The sequence below is a fragment of the Rhinolophus hipposideros genome, assembly GCF_964194185.1.
Source record: "Rhinolophus hipposideros genome assembly, chromosome: 26".
Classification (NCBI taxonomy): domain Eukaryota; kingdom Metazoa; phylum Chordata; class Mammalia; order Chiroptera; family Rhinolophidae; genus Rhinolophus; species Rhinolophus hipposideros.
This window is the reverse complement of record NC_138072.1, coordinates 23,891,893-23,917,346: the sequence shown is the minus strand read 5'-3', so window position 1 is coordinate 23,917,346 and position 25,454 is coordinate 23,891,893. Positions and strand designations below refer to the sequence as shown.

The following is a 25,454-nucleotide window of genomic DNA, read 5'->3' as shown; positions in this document are numbered from 1 at the left end:
GTGTGTGTGTGTGTGTGTGTGTGTGTGCGTGTGTGTGTTGGGGCCAGGGACGACTGACTGTAAAGGCCAATGGAAAAATTTTATACTTTGTTTTACATTTGTCAAAATACATCAAAATGTACACTTAAATATATATATATATTATTATGTGTAAATCTGTCTCAAAAACTGGGTTAATTTATCACTTTATGAAAAACAAAATGTAGTGAGTAAACTAATCACAATCTTCCCTTTTCTCTTCCTCTTTTCTTTTCCATCGGAATTGAGAAATCCACATCTCGTGGCAACTGTGGCATGTCAGGGAAGGTACACTGAGTTCCATTTCAGAAAACACAGCAGCTGCCTGGAAGGAATGATGGAGAAGACTTCAGGATTTGTAGTTAGCCATTAGATTCTTGAAGGAAGAGAAGGATCAGGTCACTGCTGATCACTCCCGGGTTGTCTTCGGTGAGAAACTCACCATAATGTGTGTTCACTCTAATGAACCAGAGATTTGAATTCTGCCAAGATTAACTGATGAGCGACAAAAAGGGTCCTTTTGGAATGTGACGCTGTGTGTTCCCAGGGAAATGTGTCACCTGTTCATAAAGAAAAGGCACGACAACAAAACTTTAGCAGAGTTAAATGACAGCCAGGATTCTTTGAGTTGTGATTTGGGGAAAGGGTATTTGGAGTCCCAGCCAGTTTATTGGGTGGTTTTCAGGATCAATAATGGTTATCCGATTGTTGCAGTTGTTACCCTTGTAAGTTCCTAGGGAGGACGCAGTATTATCACGTGTCTTTTCATCAGTAGAGTTCTGAACCAACTGAGAAATGTCACCAAGCATTAGTGACTTTTTACTAAGTTGGTGTTGATGAATCAGCTTAGATCTGCAGGCAAGAGGACTTCCTCATACTTGGTTGCAGAATCGGACATTATTTCCCTATCCAGGTAGAGGCAGTGCCAGGCCACTGCCGCCCTCCACCACTGGAGCCAGGCTTCTGCGACTCAGCTTCCCACAGCACTGACAGAGAATAAGACACACTCTCTAAAGTCAGGTTCCAGCCAAGAGGAAAGAGGAGGACGTAAAAATAGGCCCAGATTTCTTCCAAATGCTCAACAGACACGTCACTTACTCTCCCTGGGTGAGGCGGGACTGTGTGGTAATGCAGGTCTGTATTTATCATGCCTTTTCTTTCCATAGCTCTGATGCTTTCTCTTCTGAGCCTTGCTGACCCTGGAGGGACAGCCTCTCCGAGGGATAGCCAATTCCTAGAGATAGTACACAACTAGCCCGCAGCACACTTGTCCAATACAAGCCAACCCATCCAACCGCGTCCTGTCTGGGCTCTCACTCCAGGCCATGTCCACCTGCCCCAATCACCCAGGGCCAGGTATCAGACCCAGGACAGCCCCCATGCCCCAGAGCCCTGAAATATTCAAAAGAGCCAATCCCAAGCCAGTTGATGCTGCCTCGCCTGTTCCTTCCTGAAGACACCACAGAAAAGGGCTCTTGGCACAGCCCTCCCTGTCCCTCTGCCCCCTGATGGACCCCGGTGCTTCCCATGTGCCCTCCACTCACATGGGATGGCCTGGCCCCTCGGCTTGTGAACTGTAACAACTATCTTTTCAATGACAGTTGTCTCCTGCATGGTTGGCCTTCCCAGACCTGCATAATAAGGAAACCTGTACTGTAAAACAAGCTCTGTTTTACCTCCTGCCCATGGGAGAAGGAGGTGCCTGTGCCCCTGACTGTCCAGGCTGAGGCTTCTGTAGCCTCCAGAAGCTGAGGTTATCTACACGTTGATCTTGTCTTCTCTCTCCCTGCCATAAATCCTGGTTAACTTCACAAACCTGGGTCAATCACCCTGGTCGACCCAGGAGGCAGGGCCATGTGAGGTTTGAGGCTCTGGAGTCAGACCAGGCTTGGGCTCATGGCCAGCCCTGCCGATGACGGTGACCTAGCCCCATGTGCCTAAGCTCCCTCACTGGAAGAGGGGCTGGTGGGAGAACGTACTTCATAGCGTGGTCCTGGCATATAGTCGGTGCTCGGTAAGTGTAGTTCTCCCAGAACAAACTCAGATCCCATGTAAGGAAAACGCTATTTCCTCAGCCATAGACAAGAATGAAGTCTCGCCCTCCGCAACAAGACGGATGGACCTAGCGGGTACTGTGCTGAGTGGGTAAGTCAGACAGAGATAGACAAATGCCGTATGATGTTACTTACATGTGGAATCTAAAGAACAAAATAAACAAACAAAACAGAAACAGACTTAGAGATACAGAGAACATTTGGATGATTGCCAGATGGGATGGGAGTTGGGGGCTGGGCGAAAAGATAAAGGGATTGAGAAGTACAAATTGGTTGTTACAAAATAGTCATGGGGATGTAAAGTACAGCACAGGGAATAGTCAGTAATATGGTAAAAACTATGTATGGTGCTGGGTGGGTATTAGATTTATCAAGGTGAGCAGTCATGTGTTATATAAACGTCTAACCACTGTGTTGTACACCTGAAACTAATATAAGATTATACATCAACTGTAATTGAAAAAAAATGTTAACAAAACAAAAAAAGAAACGCTATTTGACAGAATTAGCTGGATCCTTCTTGCAATTGTCTCCTAATCCTATTTCTATGTCCCCAGCCCCAGCTCCTCGCTAGCTGTGGCTTCCGTATGTTTACGCCCTTCTATAGACTGTGGCTTTGAGCACCTACCCCATTTGGCGCTCTGTGTCCTCCCAATGCCCTGTGACTGGCTTTTGGACCACAGACTTGGAGCTGGCTGCCGCTGATTTATTTTCAGTGCTGACCTTGTGTGCCCTCGGGTTTTATTTCTGCTCTATTCTGCTCAGCAAGCAATTTGTCTCTTTGTATCTAAAGAAGAGGTGCCACTGTCCGACCTTCACGGCAAACCCATCCCCACCTGCTCCAAACCCATGGCCTCCAGCATTCTCTGTGGCCAGCTTCCTCCCAGGTCTTCAGTTCCTCCCTCTGTCACCTCCTTTCCTCAGCATGAAACAAACCAACGTCTCCCCCATATGAAAAATCACAGCCCATTTTGCGTCCCTCCCTTACCAACCATTCCTCATCCCCTCCACTGACAACACCCTGAAAATACTTGTCCCCACTTGTGTCTCTTGAGGCCTCCTCTCTGCTCTCAGCTCACACCAGCATGACACGTGCCCTCCTCTAGTTGGGACCTTGGGCCAGGCCCCTTCTCTCCAGGCATCAGATACTCTGGAAAGTGAGAGGAGGTGGGACTAATAAGTCTTCAAGGTCTTTTGCAGCCCTCACCATCTAAGGCAGGTGAACGTGGTACAAATTTCTGGTTAACCTCACATCACTGCATGTATAGTAACGTCCACTTAGATTAAAATTTTAAAGCAAAAATAAAGCCAAAGAAAATTGTTGAAAAGGGATGAAAAGGAATGTTAATAATTTCTTGTAAGGAAACGTATTGTCTTATCTGTCTATGATATTATCGGATGCTTAATGCTATGAAATTCAGTGCATTCTTGTGCCTGGAAGCTGAAATCTGTACTCACTTTGTGATTTTAGGCCAATGAGGAAATGACATTCATTGACCTACTGACCTGTTCCATCTGAATCTGAAGCAATAAAAAGAGTGAAATGGAATATATTGTTCTATATGAAAATAAGAGAGAAAGAAGGGCTATCTTATTATCCTCACTGAAATCTAAAATGATTCCACATTTTTCTATTCCAGCTCACATGTGTATAGATATTGCTGACAATGAATCACGTGGTTTTGGCAATAACACATCACATTTGGGTGTGGGAACTACAGACTGGGAAAATACATATTTCCCATGTGAGGTACAATGCTGAGGATTTGGGTTGCAAGGAGAACACTCAAATTGTTTTTGCTTCCTCTCCTTCCCCATCTCATTCCACTGACGACTCCAGCTTTGTCTTCCTGCCACCAGGATGTCGTCTTCCTATTCCCTCTTGTCTGTCCTGGGATGGGAGAGCCTCTGAACTGAGAAGACCCCCCTAACTCTTACAGACATTACCCCAGTTTGTGTAAAAGGAGTGGCCCCTCAGAGCCCTGGGACCTGGACTGAGTACCGCAGACGTCTCCAGTATATACTTGTTTCAGGGCCAGGCCAGTGCAGAAATCTTCCCTAAAGGGCTGCAGGGCTAGCCATAGCTGGGGACAGAGTATGGTAATGAATGTGTTTTACATTTGCATAACTTTGTAACTGTACACATCATGTTCACTGCATTTTGTTATTTGATCAGCATGGGGAGTCCCCTACACAAGATGAAGTTTTATTCTTTTTTCTACATGGTTGATTTCAGCTTTTTAAAAACAAAAATTGAAACTGAATTTGATAGCCTTTTTTTAAAAAAGTCAAGTAGCTGGGGAGAACACAGCACATGTAAAGGTCCGTCTGCATTCCACTTGGCCAGCTCCCGGTCCTGTGCAGTCTGATGTGATTTGAGAAGACAGTGAATGGCCCCCATCCCCAAATATCTCCCTACAGCCTTGCCACCACACAGGACTATTTGTCAAAGTGGAAACGCAGCATATAAAGAGATGACCATTTATTAACAACGTGGCTGAAATGGTTCCAGTCACGACCACGCTCACTTCCAGGGTTTGCTCAGTCTGCTCCCCCAGTCTAGAATGACTTCCACGTCTTATTTACCCATCCTCCAATTGTAACGCAAACCCTCCTAGACACTCCCTGTCCCCATGTTGTAATGAACCCAACCTTCCACCTGGAAAGCTGTCTGATACCCTCGTGGGCATCAACTGTGACTCAATTGCTCCTACAGCCTCCATTAATGATAGTCTTTTGAACACTGCATACGTTCAAAACACATTTTTGAACTTGAAATATTTAAGACAAAAAGATGAACAACCCCCCCCCCAGGGTACTCGCTACCAGGATGAAGTACTCCTGCAATGCAGTGATTAGCAAAGTCAGCTATAAATTGCCCACAGGGAAAAGAAAGTTAAAAATGAGAAATAAAGGTTACATTATAAAGAACAAACTTGGAAGCAAGCAATCCACCATGAAATAAATACAGTATGTTGGAGAGAGAGTGTGTGTGTGTGTTTTTCTCTTTAAAGTGCTTAATGTTAGATGATTCTGAGGTTGTATTTTCTATACCAGCAGCCACCCAAATGGCTCCCACCTCTTCCATTTACTGGGCCCCTAAGAAGAAGGGAATGGCAGAATTTTAAGTCCCAGCCCACCCACGTCTACACAGAAGCATATGCAATGCGGGATAATCACCTCCTACATTCACAATCCTCTTTGCCAGGCAACTGTGGAGACAGCAAAACAAGATCCTTCTTTAAAGAAACCACAGTCTGTCTGGTTGGTGAATAAGTTCTAGTGTAGCTTTTTCCTCTGTCGACAACATTCAAATAGCTGACTAGCTGTCGATCCGTTACTTCAGAATTTCTCTAGGAATCCACTTCCTGACAATTATAAATAGGAGGAAATGTCTTTGCAGCTGTAGTTATAAGCCCCTGATCCAGCCTCTTGGATAGAACCACTTCCTAACTCTGCTGTTTCTGCTCTGGTCCTTGATGTTTGCTCCCATTCCAGCATCTCTGAAGGAAACCAAACCCTGTCTACCCAACAAAAGGAGCACAGCATTGACCGTTTCACTTATTTCCTTTCTTTCTGAGGCTGAAGCCCGAGTTCAGGTGGGGCATTTGCTGGTTGCTCCCACATCTGCTGGGACGTGCCAGTCACCCCAGTAACGCTGCAGGGGGCCACTGCGCATTCCTGAGCTCAGAGAAGTTGAGTGACTATTCAAAGTCTATGAAGGGAAGGAGCAGGATTCCAACCTAGGTCTGACTTCAAGTAAAATAACCACGCCATACCACCTTCAGTGCTAATGCTTTTACAACGAGAAAGATGAAGCCACAGTCCCCTCAGCTATTCACACCTTTATCTGCCTCCCATTGTGCCCCTGGGCTACTTTTTCCCTTTATCCCTATGGCTCGCCCCAATCCTATGAACTTCCCATTTGCTTTCTCTTCTCCTGCTGTCAATAAACCTCTGAAATTAGGCCTGGGAGACAGGCAGGTGGAAGAGAAAGTGTAGGATAAGGACGATTGTGAGCAGAGTTCCTGCAGAAAAAGCATCCTGCAGACCGCTCTCTTCCTACAGCTCTTTCTTTTTCTGTCCATACTCACGACTAATTCTCCACACAAGCTCCCTAATAATTCATGTGGAGCAGACACCAAAGTGCTGTAGAACTGATGGCATTTTTGTTGAGGCAGATTTCCACAGGCTATAATTACTGTGAAGATCTTTATGTGATTTGCAGCTGCCTGGAGTAAAAAAAAAAATCTCAATAGCACTGTCTTCCCATTCATCCTTGCTCTGATGTTAACAAATTGATTCAGGCACAGTCTGTTATCAAAATGAGTAAAATCTACCCAGACACGCAGATTTCCCATCAGTCATGTTAGAACTGGACAATTTTCCTGGATACATAAAGGTATGCTAAGGGTCTTAACACAAAAGGTTTCTAATGTCCTCTAAATTTTAGGTCGAGTCCATATGTGTGAGATTTTATCCTTAGTTAACAAATTTAGAAAGCCAAGGTGAAGAAGGAAACGTAATTTAAATGATTGCTTCTCCAGGAAGGCCATTCCCTCCCATCAAAATGAAACCTCTTCAAAAATGAATTGTGGGTGTGTCCAATCTTCTGCTCCCTGATGCCTTTTCTCTTTGGGCATCAGGACTGTCTGCTGTGGAAATGGCTGTGCAGTGGCTGCTCCAGATGACAAGGGTCATCTCCAGCTGCTGTCATGCACACACAGAGCACTTCACCGTGTGGTGTGGGGTTTAATTCCGTCCCCCCAAATTCATACGTTGAAGCCCTAACTGCCAGTATCTCAGAATACGACCTTATTTGGAGACAGGGTCTTTACAGAGGTTATCAAGTTAAAGTGAGGTCATTAGTGGGCCCGGATAAAGTACGACAGAGGGCGATGTGGACACAGCCAGCCATGCAGGAGAATGCCACGTGAAGAAGACCTACGAGCCTAGGAGAGAAGTCCGGACAAATGCTTCCTCACAGCCTTCAAAAGGAACTGGCCCTCCAACACCTGACTTCAGACTCCTAACCTCCAGACCTGAAACAATACATTCCTACTTTTTAAGCCACGCAGTTTGTGGTACTTTGTACAGCAGCCTGAGCAGACTAATACGTCGTTAACAGATGAGCAAATGGCAGCTCAGGCAAGGGATTAACACGTGCATAGCGAGCACCAGCCTGCCACCCATGATGTTGACAGTAAAAGCCCTCACTGGTTTAATACCAGCTTTTCCAGAAGGAAAGAAATGCCCCATTATTAAACATATTTATCGATAATGAGTGATTGTAATCGTGTTAGCTAACATTTCTTTGCACACTTATGGGTATCAGGCATTGTTCTAAACTCTGTGTGTATTCACTAATTTAATCCCTACAGTGATCCTAGGAGGGAAGTATATGTTCACGCCCATTTTACAGGTGAGAAAGTTGATGTGCAAAAAAAGTGAAGAATTTGCCTGATTTCACACAAATAGTGGCAGAGGTGAGTCTGTCCATTAAAAAAAAAAGAAAGAAAGAAAGAAAATCTGGAGGAGGCCCAAGAATGCTACACATTTGGTAGCTGATGTCTGATGTTAAACAATAACCTTCGAGACCAAAAGCTTTTCTGAAAGAAAGGGTTTATGGAGCCATACGCTAACCAGGAAAAGGACCAGGTTGTGGGGCGTGCAGACTAAACCACCAGCAGCAGGGCTGGGTGGAGAAGACGGCGTGTCTGCCATCCTGGGGCTGACACCGCTTTTTTTTTATACAATGGGTCTAGAAAGATGTAAGTTGTTTTGAAAGAATTTACATTGGCTGCAGATAAAGGGAGTGGGAGACGGTGAAGCAGAGAAAGTTCTGGGATAGGTACATAGTCCAGAAGGAAAAAGTGTTTGCTGCTTTTGGATTGGTTGTGGGCAACAGCCTACACAGGGCACGTGTCAGCTGGAGGGCGGCATTTGGTGGTCCACTGTTCTCTCTAGATGATGGCGAAATAGCCACCTGCAACTTAATTCTAAGTTCCAACATACATTCGGGAAAGCGAGCAGTCTGGGGTTGCTGTCGGCCAGCAGCTCTGTTAGCTGAATAACCTCCCGTGTCTCCCTCCTACTCTCCCACCTGCTGTAATTTAATTAGGACATCTGAGAATATTTCTCTTGTCACTTAGTTGAGTTGAGTCTATGTTTTAATGCCGCTGCCGTTTTCCACATCACCACATCAGATAAGTACAATTTTCACAGGTATAATCTTCATACTGAAGACGTTAAATATGTGTCTGATAATTGGTAACAGATTTGGGGGGGAATGGGGCTGGGGAGAAACACAATACTATTAGTATATATACCGCCATAGACCAAAATGTATCCTTAATGTCCTAGAGTGTTTAACGTAAAACATTAAAACTATAAAATACAACTAAAAAAGTAATGGAGAATATGTATTCATTCTCGGGATGGGAAGATCTTTCTGAGAATAAAAGCAGAGAAAGAAACCATAAAGAAAAAAAGATTGATAGACTCGAATATAAAACATCTGCCCATCAATAATACATTAAAAAAAATAGAAATCACCGAAATGCAAAACCTGTTTGGAACATATATCCTTATGGCTGGAAAAAAAATCTAAATAAAATCTCTAGTCCATCCTAGGAAATCGTCTCCTCAAACGTACGAAGATAGGTTTATTGTTGAATTCGCATTAGAACAGACTGCCAGGCGTATCACAGATGAAATGCTAATGACATTACAAAGACAGAAAGAAACCCCACCTTTTGTATATAACCCGGCAGACGCCACCCATCACTGACAGGTTCTCAGATTCATGGTCATTCGCCCTCTTATAAGAAGACTTGAGGCCACCATTTGTTCAGTATTCACCTGGAGATTGGGATACCATCTGTGCTAGTTAATTGTCTTTACCTGAAGGAAAAATAAAACTTCTCCTTGTGTCTCTATGACGAGCAGGAGGTTGAGAGCAAGGACCCCAGGTTAACCTCCCACAAGACTGGAAGTTAGAGGCACTCTCTTCCTTGATGTTTGCATTTCAAAAAGACGGCTCCAAGCCCTTATAAGAAACGTAATCTTGAGTTGTAAGGCTGGCAAGAGGCTTACCTAGCTTCTAAAAAGATTTACATGCAAATCAAAGAAGCAGAGGAAGGATTTATAAATAAGCACTAGTTATTTCCAAGGAAATGCTCTCAAAAAAAGAGGGAGGGTAAGTCTCTTTCTCTTATAGCAACAGAGAAAATTTGGGGTATTTTTTACCCTTACGCAGACCAGTGATAACATCCTTCACACATAAAGAGCTCTTAAAATCAACCAGAAAAAGAGGATGTTGGGGACACAGCGGTGAGCCAGAGAAGCCAGGGCCTTGCTCCCACTGACCCTGAAGCCCAGTGTCTGGAGCACACAGCCCACAGACCCGCCAGGAAGGACGGAAGTTTCCCTGATGATGGGTCCAAGCTGGGACTCGCGGGTGGACTGAGGAATGTCTGGCTTTTCCTCAGCTCGTTGATCTCTGTGGTAGCCACAGGCAGCCCCTCTCCCCCAAGACCCCAAGAATGAGAGACATGAGGTCTAAAAACAGAATACAGCTGCTGCACGAGTTTGTAAGGGTCCTGGGTGCACGCTGACCACGTGGGGTGGAAGTGGGGGGCTGGGACGCCCTTTGTTTCTGCTCCGAACCCCATCCCACGCTGCCATAGCAACGGCCTGGACGCCACGGCTGCAGCTGCCTCCAGGGACCCGGCCTTCGGCCACTCCAGAGGGATGGGGGGCGGTGGCCTGGGTAGACGAGACCGCCCCCTCCGATGCCGGCAGAGGTGGCCGATTTGCTTCCAAGCATGCCCTTCCAGAAGCACATCTGCTATGGGCTGGCCAGCAGCCTGGAGGGTCCTGATGCCCCCACAGTGTCCACAGCGGGCGCGCTCACCATGGCCTGTGTCCCTTCCCCCTCCCCCGGGGTCCCAGCAAGACATCAGGCCACCTGCCCTTCTCCTAGTTCACACTGCGCCTGGAGAGTCTGATGAACTGGCACGGCTGAGCGCCATCGCCCTGGACAAGGTGGCAGAGCGTGGACGTGCTCACGCTGCAGGAGAACGTCATGAATGTCACCTGCAAGCTAGAGGGTGAGGAGTGCCTGCACTGCCAGGCGGGGTGGGCCCTGAGCTGCTGAAGCTTGTCCACCGGGCAGCTCACCACCTGGTACCTGTGCGCTGGCAGGAGGTCCTCACCTCGTAGCTGCATAACCTGGAGAAGCACCTGAGCCAGGTGGGCTGCCCACAGAGCCGAAAGGTCCTCACCAAGCTGCCGGTGAGGGCAGGTTACTCAGGAAGGGTGTAAACGCAGAAAGAAGATGACCTCCACCCCACAGATGATGATGGACAGAAGCCAGCTATTACCAGGGCCATTTCTGTGACAAGGCCTTTTGGAACCACGGATTTCTATACTCAAAGTCAGCGCCGCCACCATGTGGGTTCTCACACTGAGTGTAAGAAAAAGGCGCAGACTGATAAGCTCCAGAATGAGATTCAGGTGTTGAAGGAGCCGCTGCAGCTTCCCAAGTCTCAGTTAGAGGCTGCATGGCACATTCTCTAAGGGATATGAGATGCAGAATGCAAAAGAGGAAGAATTTCTGAAGGTGATAGATGGAAGGAAGAAGAAAAGCAGAAACTAGTTGATGAAATGGAAATAGTCAAGGAAACGTTTATGAAGGAGTTTAAAGAATTAACTTCAAAAAATTCGGCATTAGAATATCAATTGCCAGAAATCCAGAAGTCCCACACAGGCACACTGAAAGATGCATGTGAGTTTAGAGAACATTCTCAGTATTCCCAGGATTTCCAAAATGTGATGCAAGTTCTTGACAGTCAGGAAAGCTCAAGTTCAAAAACACAAGAAAGAGAAGGGTCGGCTCCTATCACATACAGAGAAACTTCGAACCTCCATGATTGACGATCTAAATGCATGTAATGTTTAAGAAAAGGACAGAAGAGCTAAGGCAGAGACTCCAGGAACAGAATGAACTGACTGTCACTAAGGGACAACAGATTGAAGAGTTTACCAGTCAACCGTTAAACAGTGCCATTAAACCCAAAGGGAACTCGTTAACCTGGCCAACTTGGGAACTGAAGCCACCTGCCTCAGTTGTACCTACGAATGCCTCAGCCCCACATACTTTGGATGTCAAGTTCAGTCTAACAATGGCACACGGAAGGGAAAATGAACAGAAATTAAATAACAACAAGATCCATTTAAGGAAAGCATTGAGAATAACCCCTCTTACTAAGGAAATAAGAACAGTCTTGGAGCAGTCTGGTGGGGAAATTAGAAACCTTGTGGATTAATGCAGATATATGCACTACTCCCCAAATGATCACTCGAATAGAGTGCTAAAAACCATGGAATCAGCAAGACACGATGGAGAAAGGCAAATCCCTAACGTTCAGCAAATCCGAGAATTCCTTGAACATCAGCTCAGGTGTAAAATCGAGGAGAGAACATACTGATTTCAGATAGGTACCATGCTTCTCAAGGGGATATCCTTTCACCTGGAGCAATACCTAAGGCAATATAGTTTCCTCACAAAGCAAACAACTGATTAGACGAAGACCTGTTCTTACTGATACGACATCGGTTCCAAAAATTAAGAAAAATATCACAGAAGATCGTTTTCGCAGAAAGTCTTCAACTATTACCTCTCCCTTTAGTTCAGAGGAAGAGTTGGGACGATGAGGACCCCACCCAGCCATGCGCATCCCCAGACTTCCTGTCTCGTCATCTAAAGGCAAGAGTAGCTTTGGCTGGAACAGCATCAAAAGTGACACAGACATCATCTATAAATCCCATTGTACTAACAATTGTTACCCCAATAAATTACAAAAAAAGGAAAAGGGAAATAAGACATTAAAATTTAAAAAAAAGTGACACAGACTGGATTGAGGGGAGTGAAATGCAAGACTCCGATATTTCTCCCAAGGCCACAGGAACCTCCATTAAAACATTAACTGTAAAATTTGAAAAGACGGTTTCAAACCACAGAAATGTGAGTAAGCCAGTTGGTGGGTGTAATGTCGCTGAGGCGTTCCTCAAAAGAGAATTAGAGGAAGAACTAAAGTGATGGTGACTGGGACATATATATATCATCATGAGAGGAAGAAAAACCTTTGGAGGGAAAAAACTGAGAAAGAGCAGAAAGAATCTCCCCCTGTAAAAAATGAATCAAATTCTACTCAGGTGCCAACTGCCTGGGGTGCATCAAATCTTAAAGCGCCAAAGGAGAAGGACTTCCATATGAATCAAGCACACGGAGGAGCAGCTTGGTAACTGTGACTGATGGAGTGACTCTTCACATGTGTAACTGTGGTCCCACATGTCAGAACCCCAGATGCCAACAGGATTTCAGTATCACAGTTTTTCAGTCATCTGCCAGCACGATTCTACTGCCCCTGCCTTATAGTAGTTCCCAGAATAACAAAGAAGCTGATTCAAAGAACAAGGGTCTTTTTAATGGCACCTAATAAAGTTTTGAGAAAAATGAAATTGTCAACAGTATTTGGAAGCATATAAAGTTGCTTCAGACTTCTGCTTACATATAACACACCATTGAAGTCATAAATAGTTTTTTCTTCAGAACGGTACTCTGTGTGGAAATGTATTTTTTTCAATTGATTTTTAAGTGAATTTTAAAAAATTATAGCAGGTTTTAGTTTGAATTAAAACTTTTATAATACCTTTCCTATGTATGTTTTCACATTGGAAGTGTTTCATTATAAAGTTAATATAAAACTCATATTAAAAATGCCTCAAAACTAATTTAGTTCTATTCTTACCAATGACATTGTCAATGGTCAGAAAGTTCATATAAACTGTTCTTGCATTTAAAAAATTCAACCAGAAAAAGATAAGCAGACCAATATGAAAATAGGCAAATGATTTAACGAGACGATTCATGAAAGAAAAATATATGAAAATAATATGAAAACGGGATCATGTCATTAATTATCAAAGAAATACAAGTTGAAATGAGAATCTATATTTGACAAAAGTTTGGGGGGAAAAGATAATTGTCAATATTGATCTGGGTGTAAGGAAATGGGGTGCCTTTACAGTGTTTTCTGGTAGCATCAGAAATTTGTACAGCTTTTCCAGGGGGGTAGTTTACAGTGGGTGTCAAATGCCTTATAAATGTTCAAAATTATTTCACTGGCTTATCCAAAAAGTATCAGAGATGTATATAAAGATTTATATATACTCTTCAGGTCATTATTTAACATAGTGAAAAGTGGGGGAAACTTCAGGAACAGAGAATTAGTTCAATTTTGGTATACCCATGTAATACTGTGGAGCTATGGAAATCTAATTTTCATAAAACATTTAATGACAGAAAAATGGTCATGAGAGAATGTTGGATGGAAGGGACACAGAGAGGGAAAAAGTACTTAAATTGATTAACAATCTCTATCTCTAGGTAGAGGGAGTGACCGTGATGTTATTTTCCTCATCTGATGTTTCCTTCCAATAAATATGTTTATAACTGAAAAGAAAGCACCCTCATTTTTAGAAAGAGTTCTCTGTGCAGACACAGAGACACAAAAGGATCGAGTGGCCAGCTGCCATTCCTGCTCCACTGCAACCGAGCTTCCGGCGGACATGGGATCAGGCAGAGACCCTGGCAGCGTTCTGATGCCAGTGACCTCTCCACAAAGCCAGGAAAGGAAACTCTAGGCTGGTGACCCCTCCTCCTTTCATGTTCTTAGAGCATTGCTGTGTGAACCATCCACTTTGTCCCAATGCTACCTTGTGTTAAAAAGCACAGCGGAGGAGAAGGTTGAAGGGGATCTAGCTCAAGCTCAAAGCGCTGCAGCTGAGATGAGTGAGCCCAGAGAGCCTGACTCACTCAGCGGTTAAATCAGCTTTTGTGAGGACGCAAGGGAACAGAGAGGCACTGAGGCTCCTTCAAGGTGGGAGACCACAGGTCCCCTGAAGGTACCGACACAGGGGACTTAAGTATGCAGTGGACAGCAGGTAGCGTTACGTCACTTAGGAGGCAATATGGTGACCAGGTTACCATGAAGTCGCTTCCACCACCACGGTCTCTACTCACAACTCTAACACTTGATCGTGACAGTGACTCAACGCGACTTTTCTAATCATTTTTCTCTAGTCCTCCTCTTCCCTGCTGATTTCTACGTGTCCTCGTTCCTACCGCTTTGTGCCTTCCCGTTTTTCTAGGCGTCGTCCAGCACACTACGAACACTGGTTGTGTTCCTTCTATCCGCCACATTCACCCTCCTCCTCTCCCGCCCTGAAAAGGTCTGACTGGTTCAGGACGTGAGGTCACCATGTGGACACCCCTTCTTTGTCTATGAATGGTGCCAGCCCGGGGAGATCCCCTTTGTTAGGCCAGGAGGGCATTTGGTATACAGTGTTGACCAATGCATTAGAATGTCCTCAGAAAGGGGCTGAGGCCCCCAGGTCCCGAGGTTCTAACAAGGGGTTCTCCCAAGAGTATCTGCACAATACAAGGTGCAATTTCCTTGTCTGACCTTTCCAATACAAGAGCCAACCTGCTCCGACTCAACTCTGTTCCTTTTCACTTAAGTACTGGAAATGCAGAGCCAAAGGGGTGAACAGCTCCTTGCATTTACTGATATGAGCCATATACTGGCAAACTTCGACAATTCAGCTGTTACTGGTGTGGTGAACGGTATCTGTCAACTTGGCTCGGCCAAGGTACCTAGATATTTTGGTTTAGATGTGGCTGTGAAGGTATTTTGTTCAGATGAGATGAATGTTTAAATCAGTAGGCTTTCAGAAAAGCAGATTCCCCTCCAAAACGTGGGTGGGCCTCATTCAGTCAGTTGAAGGACTTAAATACAAACAGACTGAGGGCACCCAAAGAAGATCCTGCGAGCAGACGCCAGCTCTTCCCTGGGTCTCTAGCCGGCTGGCCTGCTCTGCAGATTTTGGACTCACCGCCCCCACAGTCATGTAAGCTAAGTCATATGAGCCAATTCTTTCAAATAAGTCCCTCCGCACTCCCCCTCTCCCCAACCCCACCCCCATCCCTCTCTTTCTGTTTTTCGGGGAAACCTAACACAGTTGGTAACAAATTATTTGGCACCCTGCTAACAATTATTTTTGATTCCATGATTATGAATCAGTGAATTAATAACTTTTCCCCAAGTCACCTAGTTTGTTAGTAGCAAAATCAGAATCAGATCTCCTGACTCCCAGCTCAGAGTTCTTTCTTGTGCATCATAATCAAATCAATTAGTAATTCCACTTATAGCCCAGCTCTGTGCCACATGTTACTGAACCAAGATTATTCAGGGTCTTACAGTCTGTTTGGGGTGACAAGGCAGACAGAATGAAATAATCAGGGAATGACAAAATCAAATTCGAAAAGCAACAGATATGCTTTCCAGTTCAGGAGCTGGTAATCACATGTGACTGTGAAAGTTTAAACTATTAAAATTACATAAAACTAAAAGTTCAGTTCCTTAGTTTCACTAACCACATTTCAAGTGCTAAATAGCCACGGTGGCTGGGGCTGCCATATTATACAGCGCAGACAAAGAACATTCCCATCACCTCAGACAATTCTGTTGGAGACTGAAAGTCCAATGTAAATTCAGAGACGAGACAAACCAACCCATATTGAAAGTGTCCTGGGCCTAAGCATCTATGCTTCTTAAATTTCTATGGAAGCCCTGCATTGCTTTCTGAATTTAGTGCAAACTCCTCACCAAGGTAACAGAATCTGTTTAAAGTACCATCCCCTGTCACACTTCACTCACAAACTCCACAGCCACGCCACTTTTCCCTGGATGGACCATTCTCAGGGCTAACCTTTACTTTCAGCACAAAGCCATAGTGAGGTAGTCAGTTAAACGTAATGGAGAGAAAACATGTATTTGTCGCCTCTCCCTCCCCAATCCTACTTCAGTGACAGCAAAACAGTTTTTTGAAAAAAGAAAGAACGAATGAATGAATAAATGAACAAACCAAAGGTATACAAGGACAAGGAAAAAGGTCAACACACTTACCCATTTCTGGAGGATGGAAGTCGTAACTGCAAGTGGTAACTAAGTTAGCATTTAGGAAGCAAATATGAAACCTCGGCCTGAGGAGGCAGCATGTGGAAGCCAGGTGGAAGCAAGCTGGCAGGAGACATAGAAACCTGGAAAAGTCAGGAATGGAAGCAGCAGGTCAAGGAGAAGGCATGGGTACTTGGTGGGCATGAGAACTAGGAGAGTCGACTAATGTCTTTGCAGGGACCGTTCTCCAGCCCCCATTCCTCACTCTGTAAAGCCAGCCTAACACCCTTCTTATACCATACAGCTTACAAGTGATCCAAGACTCTGCTGGGAGAGGGGTAACCCTTCGTACTTAACTCAGAAACAGTAGTATGGTCACAGGGTAGTGTCCTGAACACTGCGTTGGCACCAGACTCATAGAAGAAATACAAAATGCAGTCCCTGCTCTCAAAAATCTTTCAGTCAGTATCAGGTGACAGGGGACAATACTGCATTAATAGCTATACTATTCCTTTATGCCCTCTGTTGGGTGTGTGAGCCCTGTGAATTTCGGAGGTATTCAGAAACAAAGGACTCTGGGAAACTGAAGTTGCTGGGGAAAGGGTGGAGACAAAGAGTGACTGCATTTTAAGGATGGTAAGATTTGGACAAAACAATTACATCTATTAATTACTTCCAAGGAATCAGAATTCTTCAATGATACCTTTAAAATGTATCTGAAGGCTCAAGCAGTCAGAATGAGCAGTCTGTGTCACATGAGGGCTGCATTTACTAAATTCATTCCAAACCTTGCTTCAAATCTTGCATTCCATTTGGGGAACTTTCCAAATCAATAAACTCTTAAAACTTTGTGATATTGTCCTTATTGCTGAGAATGCTTTTGCTGTGCATATAGTCAGTAACTCTCTGTACTAAAACCCGGAGCTACATGTGACAGTTAAACCAGGGCAAGCAGATGAGGGATAGAAATGGAAATATTCACACTCAAAAGGACACCAGGAGGTATATCAGTGCAGAAACCTGGAACAACTTCTCCTCACTTACGACCAATTACCTTCCCTACAGGTCAAAATAAATAATTCCAAATGGTCCTATATCATGGCAAAATATGTCTGGAAAAATACCTTGATTTTTTTGTTTGATTGGGCTGGGTTTTTTATCATTATTTTTAATTGTGGTAAAAAAGCACTCACATTATATTTACCATTAACTGTGTCTAAGTATACAGCTCAGCAGTGTTAAGTGTATTCACATTGGACAACAGATCTTTTTCATTTTCCCAAACTGAAACTCTACACCTATTAAATAACAACTTCCCGTATTCCCCTCCTCTCAGCCCCTGGCAACCAGCATTCTACTTCCCATTTCTATTAATATGAATTTGACCACTTTAGATACCTCATATAAGTGAAATCATACAGTATTTGTTCTTCTGGGGCTGGCTTCTTTCAGTTAGCATAAGGCCCTCCCGATTCCTCCACACTGTATGCAGTTTCCCTCCTCTTTAAGGCTGCATAATATTCCATTGTATGTTTACAACACATTTGGTTGACCCATTCATTTGTCAATGGACATATGGGTTGATTCTGGCTTTGGCAATTATGAATAACAATGGGTGTACAAATATTTCTTTGAAGCCCTGCTTTCAATTCTTTTAGACACATATCTAAAAGTGGAATTACTGGATCATATGGCAATTCTATTTTAAATTTTTCTTAGAGACCTCCATACTGTTTTCCATAAGGGCTGTGTTGTTTTATATTCCCATCAACAGCACACGAGGCTTCCAACCTCTCCATATCCTTGCCAACGCTTGTTAATATTTTTTAATGGTAGCCATTCTATTGGGTGGGATGTGATAGTACACTGTGAGTTTCACTTGAAATTCTTTAATGATTAATGATATTGAGCATCTTTTTATATGTTCACTGCCCATTGTATATCATCTTTGGAAAACTGTATATTAAAGTCCTCTGGCCATTTTTTAATCAGATTGTTTTTGCTATTGTTGAATTATACTTCTTTATATATTGTGGTTCAAACAGCAAGTGCATATTTGGCTTATGTTTGTGCATCCATAGAACCTATCTTTTTGAAATTTTCCCAACTAATAGTGTTTGCAACGAAGAAGATGGCATCTTTCCCATCAGAACCTCAAATTATCAGTAACACCCACATTGGTTAGGATTAGATTCGACTATATAGAATAGCACAATAAAATCGTGGCTTAAATAAGATAAAGTTTACTTTTCTCTTACATAAAAGAAGTCTAGAAGCAGGTGTTCCATGTTGCATCGGCATGGGCTGTGAGCCCAGGCTCCTTCTCTGGTTCACCACCTACCTGCCCGCAAGGAGGAAAGAGAGGGAAGAACAAGTCTTGCCCTGCACACACCCCATTGGCCAGAGTTAGTCACTTGATTCTCCATAATAACATGGTGGTACGCACGTCAGTAGTTAAAAAAAAAATCAACAAAATGATAAATCCTGAATGTTTTACTGGACAGATGCTGACTAGAATATCTGAGTATGTTATTAATACCTCTTTCAAATAGTCTTTTTGAAGCTGACTAGCTTTTCCCTTCACTGCTAAATATAAGGAATTCTCATATTATACCTTCTGAGGATAGGGAATTTTATTCTCAGCAATCACAAGGTAATTTTTAGGATAGGTCTTAGATTGAACTTATATATTAAATAGACTTATACAAAATTTATTTTAACTTCTAATTTTGATTACTTTCTAACACTACAACACCTAGATGCAGAAGAAACTAGAAATGTCATCATTCCACTACCCACAGATTCCACTGCTAAGGAAGAAAGGGAAGACAAATATTGGGGGTTAGGCAATAATCTCTTTTATACCCCCCAAATGGCCAGTCTCTTGCTCGAGTTAAAATAAAGGTAATAATAATACAGTCCTTGTGACGCAATTCATCAGGCATCACAGGATTTTCAAAATGACACAAATCTCATCATGCTTCTCGCCTGCTTGCAACCTGTCCATGGGTCCCCAACACTCTCCAGAACAAAGGATCATTTTATACACTATCCAAGGCCACCTTCTCTACTTGCCTGCCTTTTCTACTGCTCTGATCTTACATCCACCCTTAGCTCCAGCCCCAAAGAACTACACACTTGCAATTTCTCAAAAACACCCTCTTTTTACCCCCGAGCCTTGGCATATGCGCGACCCCCTGCCCTGAGCCTTTCCTGCCCCTTGGCTGGGTAACCACCCCCTCATCACAGACCTTGGGTAATATGGCCCCTCTATCATTCGGGTAGATTCCTCAGGCGAAGCAGGTGTAAGACCAAAGACTGAGCTCTAGAAGATTATGAATCATGTCCCCCAGCAGCGGCAGGTGGGGGTAACATGGGGGACGGGGGTGGCTCAGTGCCTTATAATCCTTTACTTCCAATTCCAAAGTCAAAAATGATCTGAGAATTCAAAGGTTTTCCACATCTCAGTTGGCAACAAACCTGACCTGAAACAACATGAGGCTACTTTTAATCTTTATCCCACTTAGTACAAATATTCATGCATTTCACTGAAGAAACATTAATGTGTTTGATTTCTGGGTTCTGCCTCAGGCCCTGTGGGGGGTGTTATATAAAATCCAAAAAAAAAAAAAAAGAAAAAAAGGCTGAATTATAGCCTCAAAGGCTTTAGCTAAGGGACTATGGAACTGTGTTTCATTTCTCAACAACGAAAACCATACTAGCCCCCATTTTCACATCGGTGCTTGAAAAGAGTGTATATGTACCTTGCAAAGGAAATAGAAGAAGGGAACTTACCCAGTGGGGATAGAAAATAAACCATTTGACAGAGTATTCATAGCCACCCTTGACATATGACCTGACACCAACGCCCCCTGCCCGTACTTTTGACCTTCACCTTTCTCCCCTTAGAGTGAGCTTGCCAACCAGCACCATGTAAAGGTGTCGAGAGGTGGACCTTATTTCCTGAGATCCTGGGTGCCTTAGGGGCCCGTCATCAGCTCCATCTCTCAGCCTATGCCGAGTCCCCACACGCTGCCCCTGGCTTCTGGCGAGAGTGCTCAGCCAGACATGCGGGTTTGCAACTCCTGGAAAAGCACGGCTTGGCCTCAGACATATGGTCCATATTTATAAAAAGAAACCACACCTTTCTACATATTCACTTGGCCAGGGAGCTACTTTAGGCCTTGCAGGCTGCATTAGCAGTGCTCCATTCAATTCATGGAATTATGTGATAACTGTATTCAAGGTAACCTTTACACAATGGAAAACATCACTGTGATTTCAGTACAGGCCCTGAAAGCAGAGAATCTGTTTTATAGGTTTACCCATGCTCAGAAGTTGGTGTACATTTTCTTGAACCTCTCAGTACTTGACCAAAGCAAAACGGATTCACTCATTATTAAGCTGTCGCTGCAAGACAATTATAAGATTAAATTAGAGCTCTAATCATATTTCTTCTGGTTTCTATGATTTCCAATCTTAACAGCGATTCCTAAGCAAATGAGATGTTTCAGATAATAAATTATGATCAGGGTTCAAGATCTGCTTATATTTGGGAATAGTTATTCAAATTCATTATTAAGAGCAGCTACTTAAAAAGCCAGAGAAAAAGTTCAGTTCTCCATAGTCTGGGCACAGCGCCCAGGAAATGCGGTGTGTGCCCCGAGGGAAGCCGTGGGGTTTTGGAGAAATGTGTGCATTCCTTCATCATGCCTTTACTGAATCTTTACCATGTGTCAGGCACAACATAAGACATCGCAAATATAAAGACAGATGAGACAGCACCTCATCCCTTGAGACAGAATGGATTTGAGACATTGAAAACAAGAGTAGAAAGAATAAAAAACCTTTAGAACTTGATGATACCATATCTCAAACTAGACTTCCATTTTCTGTCACAGGTAGAGATTGTATCTTACTTCTGTTCTCTTAGTTTTGAGCACAGTTGTGGGCTTACAGACTAGAGTTAGGCTAATTAACTGAAATGGAAAACTGAAAAGATATTAATAAATTTATCATTAAGTGAACTACAGGGTGAGTCCCTGGGGGCAGAGGACTTTTTTTGTTTTTCTAACTCATCATCTCACTTCAAACTTACCCTTACCCCACAGAGCTCTCAAAAAAACTACTGAGTGAATGAATGAGCCTGGGTTTTTCTGTTATTTTCCCTACAGCTAGACCTCTAAAGCCCATCTTGATATATAAGAGGTACTGTGCTAATATGATTGTATTTTTCCTATGTGCAGTATGCTGGGTTACCATGGTGATTATAACTTATCACTGCTTTCCAGTTATTTTTTTCTAGTTGCAATATAACTAGAACTACTTCTGTGTGCCATCCGTGGAAAACAGCTGGGAATACCATTGTCACAGGTTCCCAATCAAATCCCAGTGCCATTTTAAAACCAAGAAATAACATTTTAAATTGTGATATCATGTCCTTATAATGGAATCTTATATTGCCCTTTTCATCACCAATGCTAGTTTTCGTCTGTCATTTCAAGTATATGGAAATAAGTCCAGAAAATAAAACAAATTATACCATTTGACATAAAAAGAAAAACTCTTCTTCTAATGCACCTTCGATCATTAGTGTGATTTTTAAAACCCCAAAATAAGCACAAGTGGGGTTGACAGTATGTGAGGAAGGGTATTATCTCATAAAACGGAACAAATACAATATGTGTTCTCTTGGAATTGTAGCCAAGATGTCATGCTGTTAATATAAATGCATCCAGATTTGCAGACCTCAGAAGGAAAAGCAATTTCCTCTGTGGTCATTTGCGGCCACTGTTTAGAGTGAACCACTCATTTTTCTACAGTTAAAAATAAGGAAAATAATTTCAAAGCAAAATAACAACTTCGAAGTTTATTTTCCTGGTTATAAAATCAGACTATCTAAATTTGCTTTCAACATTACCTTTTTAGGGTATTTTCCCAGCTTCAGTATAGAAAACAGTTTTAAGGTTTAAAGAAATACAATCAAAGATAAGCAAGAGGAGGGATGAAACCATGAAAGGAAGAAGGGAAATGAGATGCAGAGACAAGGGGGGAAGGAAATAAAAGAGCGAGGAACGGAGGAACCCATAGCTGACATCACTCAGCTTATTGCCTTCCATGAATAGTGGTCTTTGATTAATATTTGTTGCTCAGTTGCTTCGACACAATCAGGGCTCAGTGTAACTTATGTGATGTAAATACGCTGCCAAACCTTTCCGCAGCCCCTCTTTGCCTAGTGCAGGATCACAGAGCTACATGATTTACATTTCAGTTCCCTGGGGCAGAGACTTTCCACCCGATGCTGCAGTTTCCAGAAAAAGTAATAGTAGCTAACATTTATATAACTCCTACTGTGTGTAAACCCTTCTCTAAGTACTTTACATATATTGTGTCGGTTAATCCTAAAAACAAAGCGATTATATCACCACCATCCCCACTTTGCAGATAAGGAAAACAAGGCATAGAGAAACTACAGTAAGAAGTCATTAAGTAGAGAATTGGGGTCTTTCTCCAGTACTCTCGCTCTGAACCATGCTGCTACACGCCTCTTGAGAAGGCTTGTCCAGTGGGCATCCCCCAGGTTCTGGCCTCAATGTTCAACATCAAATTACAGAATATAAATATAATAAAAAAGCATAATAGAAATTGAAAAGGTTTGAAAACCAAAATTGATAGTGGGCAATTTGGTTTACATTCACTTAAAATTTTCCAAACTGAATTGGCTTTGTACAGCACGATGCTCTGACAATGCATCTCTCCTCGACCATGAAGGAAATGTAGGGGTGCACCAGAATACAAATATTTAGGAGCACAGCTGAGGAGAACACTCAGATAGCTAATCAGAGGTGTGTTTTCTGAAGGTTCCTTCTGGATCCTCTAGGATCTCCAGAATATTTGTATCTTGAATACTCTTAACTAAATGCAGCTATAATAGATATAACCTGTAGTAATCACAAGACATAACAGTTTTCAAACCAGAGAGAAACACTTTTAAGCAATTGTAAAAGAACTAACTGGAAAGCTAAACACCTAGAAAGGCTCGATGGTGGGTAGAGCCCAGGCAGACGTGCATTTCAGTATTCAATAACCGATAGATCAGCTGTTTACTATGTGTATGGCGCTGCTAGAAAGTGGGGAGGGGGAGACACAAAAATCAGAGGCTTCAAGGAGTTCATATCCAAATATGCAGGAGAAGTAATGTATTTTCTAACATTTTGTACTCCTCGTAAACATACATTACCCTTCGAAAAAAATTAAATTCGGACTTTTAATATTTGGCAACTTAACTGGAATTTAGACGGGACTGGTGGGACAGCCATTATCAACAACTGAGGTCTCTGTCTGTCCCTTGGGTTCCCATAAAAAATAAAACTCATTATAGTAACAAGGAATGGGGGCGACTTCATTCAAACTTTATTCAAATTGCCCTCTTTGATCTTTCTCTCTAAGGTCCTACAGACTTACAGTTTGTATCCTACAATTCAGCTCTCAGTTATGTGTTGTATTACATTACCTCTTTGTTAATCTTTTTCCCCCAAAATAAATGTTAAATTCTCTACTTGTGGAGACCATTTCTTTTACTACTTTAATAGTTATAGAACCATGGCCCCTGTACTTCATTCCCCAAAGGTGTTAAAGTCTACACACACACACAGGAATTTTCAAATTGTTTAATTTTTTTAACCTCTGTTGATTAGATGTCACGAAGAAAACACAGTCTTCAGCAATTTTTCTTAACATTTCCTTTTGTTCCACTTCCATCCACTGCCATCACACATTGCTGCTGCATGTGCTGCTCTTAAAGAAAAAATCCTCACTTCTAACTTTCTGACTTCATTCTCACTCTTATACCTATCAAAAGAATCTTTTTGTTTTTCCCTTTCTTTGTTTTTTAATGGAGATATCATTCACAGACTATACAATCTACCCTTTTTAAAAAGTGTACAATCTACTGGTTTTTAGTATAGTCACAAAGTTGTGCGTCCATCACCACTATCAAATTTCAGAACGTTTTCATCACCCCTGAGAGAAACCCCATGCCCATTAGCAGTCACTCAGCATTCCCTCTCCCTCCAGCCCCTGGCAACCAGGAAATCTACCTTCTAGTCCCTTGGATTTACCGGATCTGGACATTTCATATAAATGGAATCATACAATATGTGGTCTTGCATTTGCCTTATTTCATTCAGCATAATGTTGTCAAAGGTGTTGTACCATCGCTTTTTAGGGCTGAATAATATTCCAATGTATGGCTATACCACATTGTGTTCATTAATTGATGGCCATTTCAGTCGAATCTGCATTATATTTTAAATAAATTAACATAGAATTTAATTGATTAAATAAAATAAAATATTTAAATTGTTAAAAGAAAATAATCTGCCCTCTGGGCTCAAGGTATTACTCTCTGGGTCGTCAGCCCTGCCTTCTAAGTTATTCTTCCCTTTTTATAAAGAGGAGCACATATTAGCAGCTCAGTAGTTTCCTCAGCCTGCTTCCCGTCTCTAATACCCTAGAAATTCAGCACCCTTCTTTCATCTCATTCTGTTTTTGTTCCTTTCCATTCAAACTGGAAGTGTTTCTGCTGGTATAAAATTCTCATGGAACTTTGGGTCTCCCATGTATGACATAGAAATTCAATTCATTAGACTAAAGGCTCATCCTTTGGTCTTTTCCAGATAATCCCATTTCTGTTTGGCTTCTGCTAACTGAAGAAATTCATGAGTCATACACTAATCCCTTCAGAATCCTCTGTGTGACTGAATACTGTCACTTTTTGTTCCTTCCAAGGCACTAGCAAAAGGTTGTCTAGCTACTCCCTTGGCTTTCTGTCTAGAGCAGACGTTCTGTGAATATCCAAATTTTAGCACTTTTTACATACTGAAATTACTGGGAATTTTCCAAATCATCAAGTATTCATGTATCACAGGGTATTCCAGTTTCTTCTAGTATTTACACTGTTCCAGCCCTGGAATTAACCACTTCTTGGAGGAGCCCTCATTCCTTTTACTGAACCATGATCATTTAGAAATAGAGTCATAGGTGTGCTCATTGTCACTGGAGAGCTCATAAACTATCTCTGAGAAGCTAGGGGGAAAATACACATACACACACATATATGTATAAACACATATATTTGCATAGTAACCCATGCATACACACATCTACGCATATTTTTATAGCTATTTGTATATATACAAGGTTGGACAATTAACTTCGCGAACTCAACCTAGAAAAAGTGCTACACACCTCATTGCTGAATGTCACTGTTATCACCTTCCCCCTTGGGAAGCTCGGCACCAACACCAGCACCTGGTCCACCCTTCAAAGCAATGCTGGAACTCTTTTTCTGGAATGG

The 25,454-nt window shown here is 42.7% G+C and overlaps 2 pseudogenes across 2 annotated transcripts; both read left to right on the top strand.

Moving 5' to 3' along the window:
* The first annotated feature begins 9,898 nt into the window (after positions 1–9,898).
* Positions 9,899–11,401, top strand: LOC308493330 (cilium assembly protein DZIP1-like; annotated as a pseudogene). The gene has a single exon. The product of its transcript is annotated as a cilium assembly protein DZIP1-like (transcript).
* A 73-nt stretch (positions 11,402–11,474) lies between these two features.
* On the top strand, positions 11,475–12,414 carry LOC308493329 (cilium assembly protein DZIP1-like; annotated as a pseudogene). The gene is made up of 2 exons: positions 11,475–11,535; positions 11,765–12,414. The product of its transcript is annotated as a cilium assembly protein DZIP1-like (transcript).
* Positions 12,415–25,454: the final 13,040 nt, after the last annotated feature.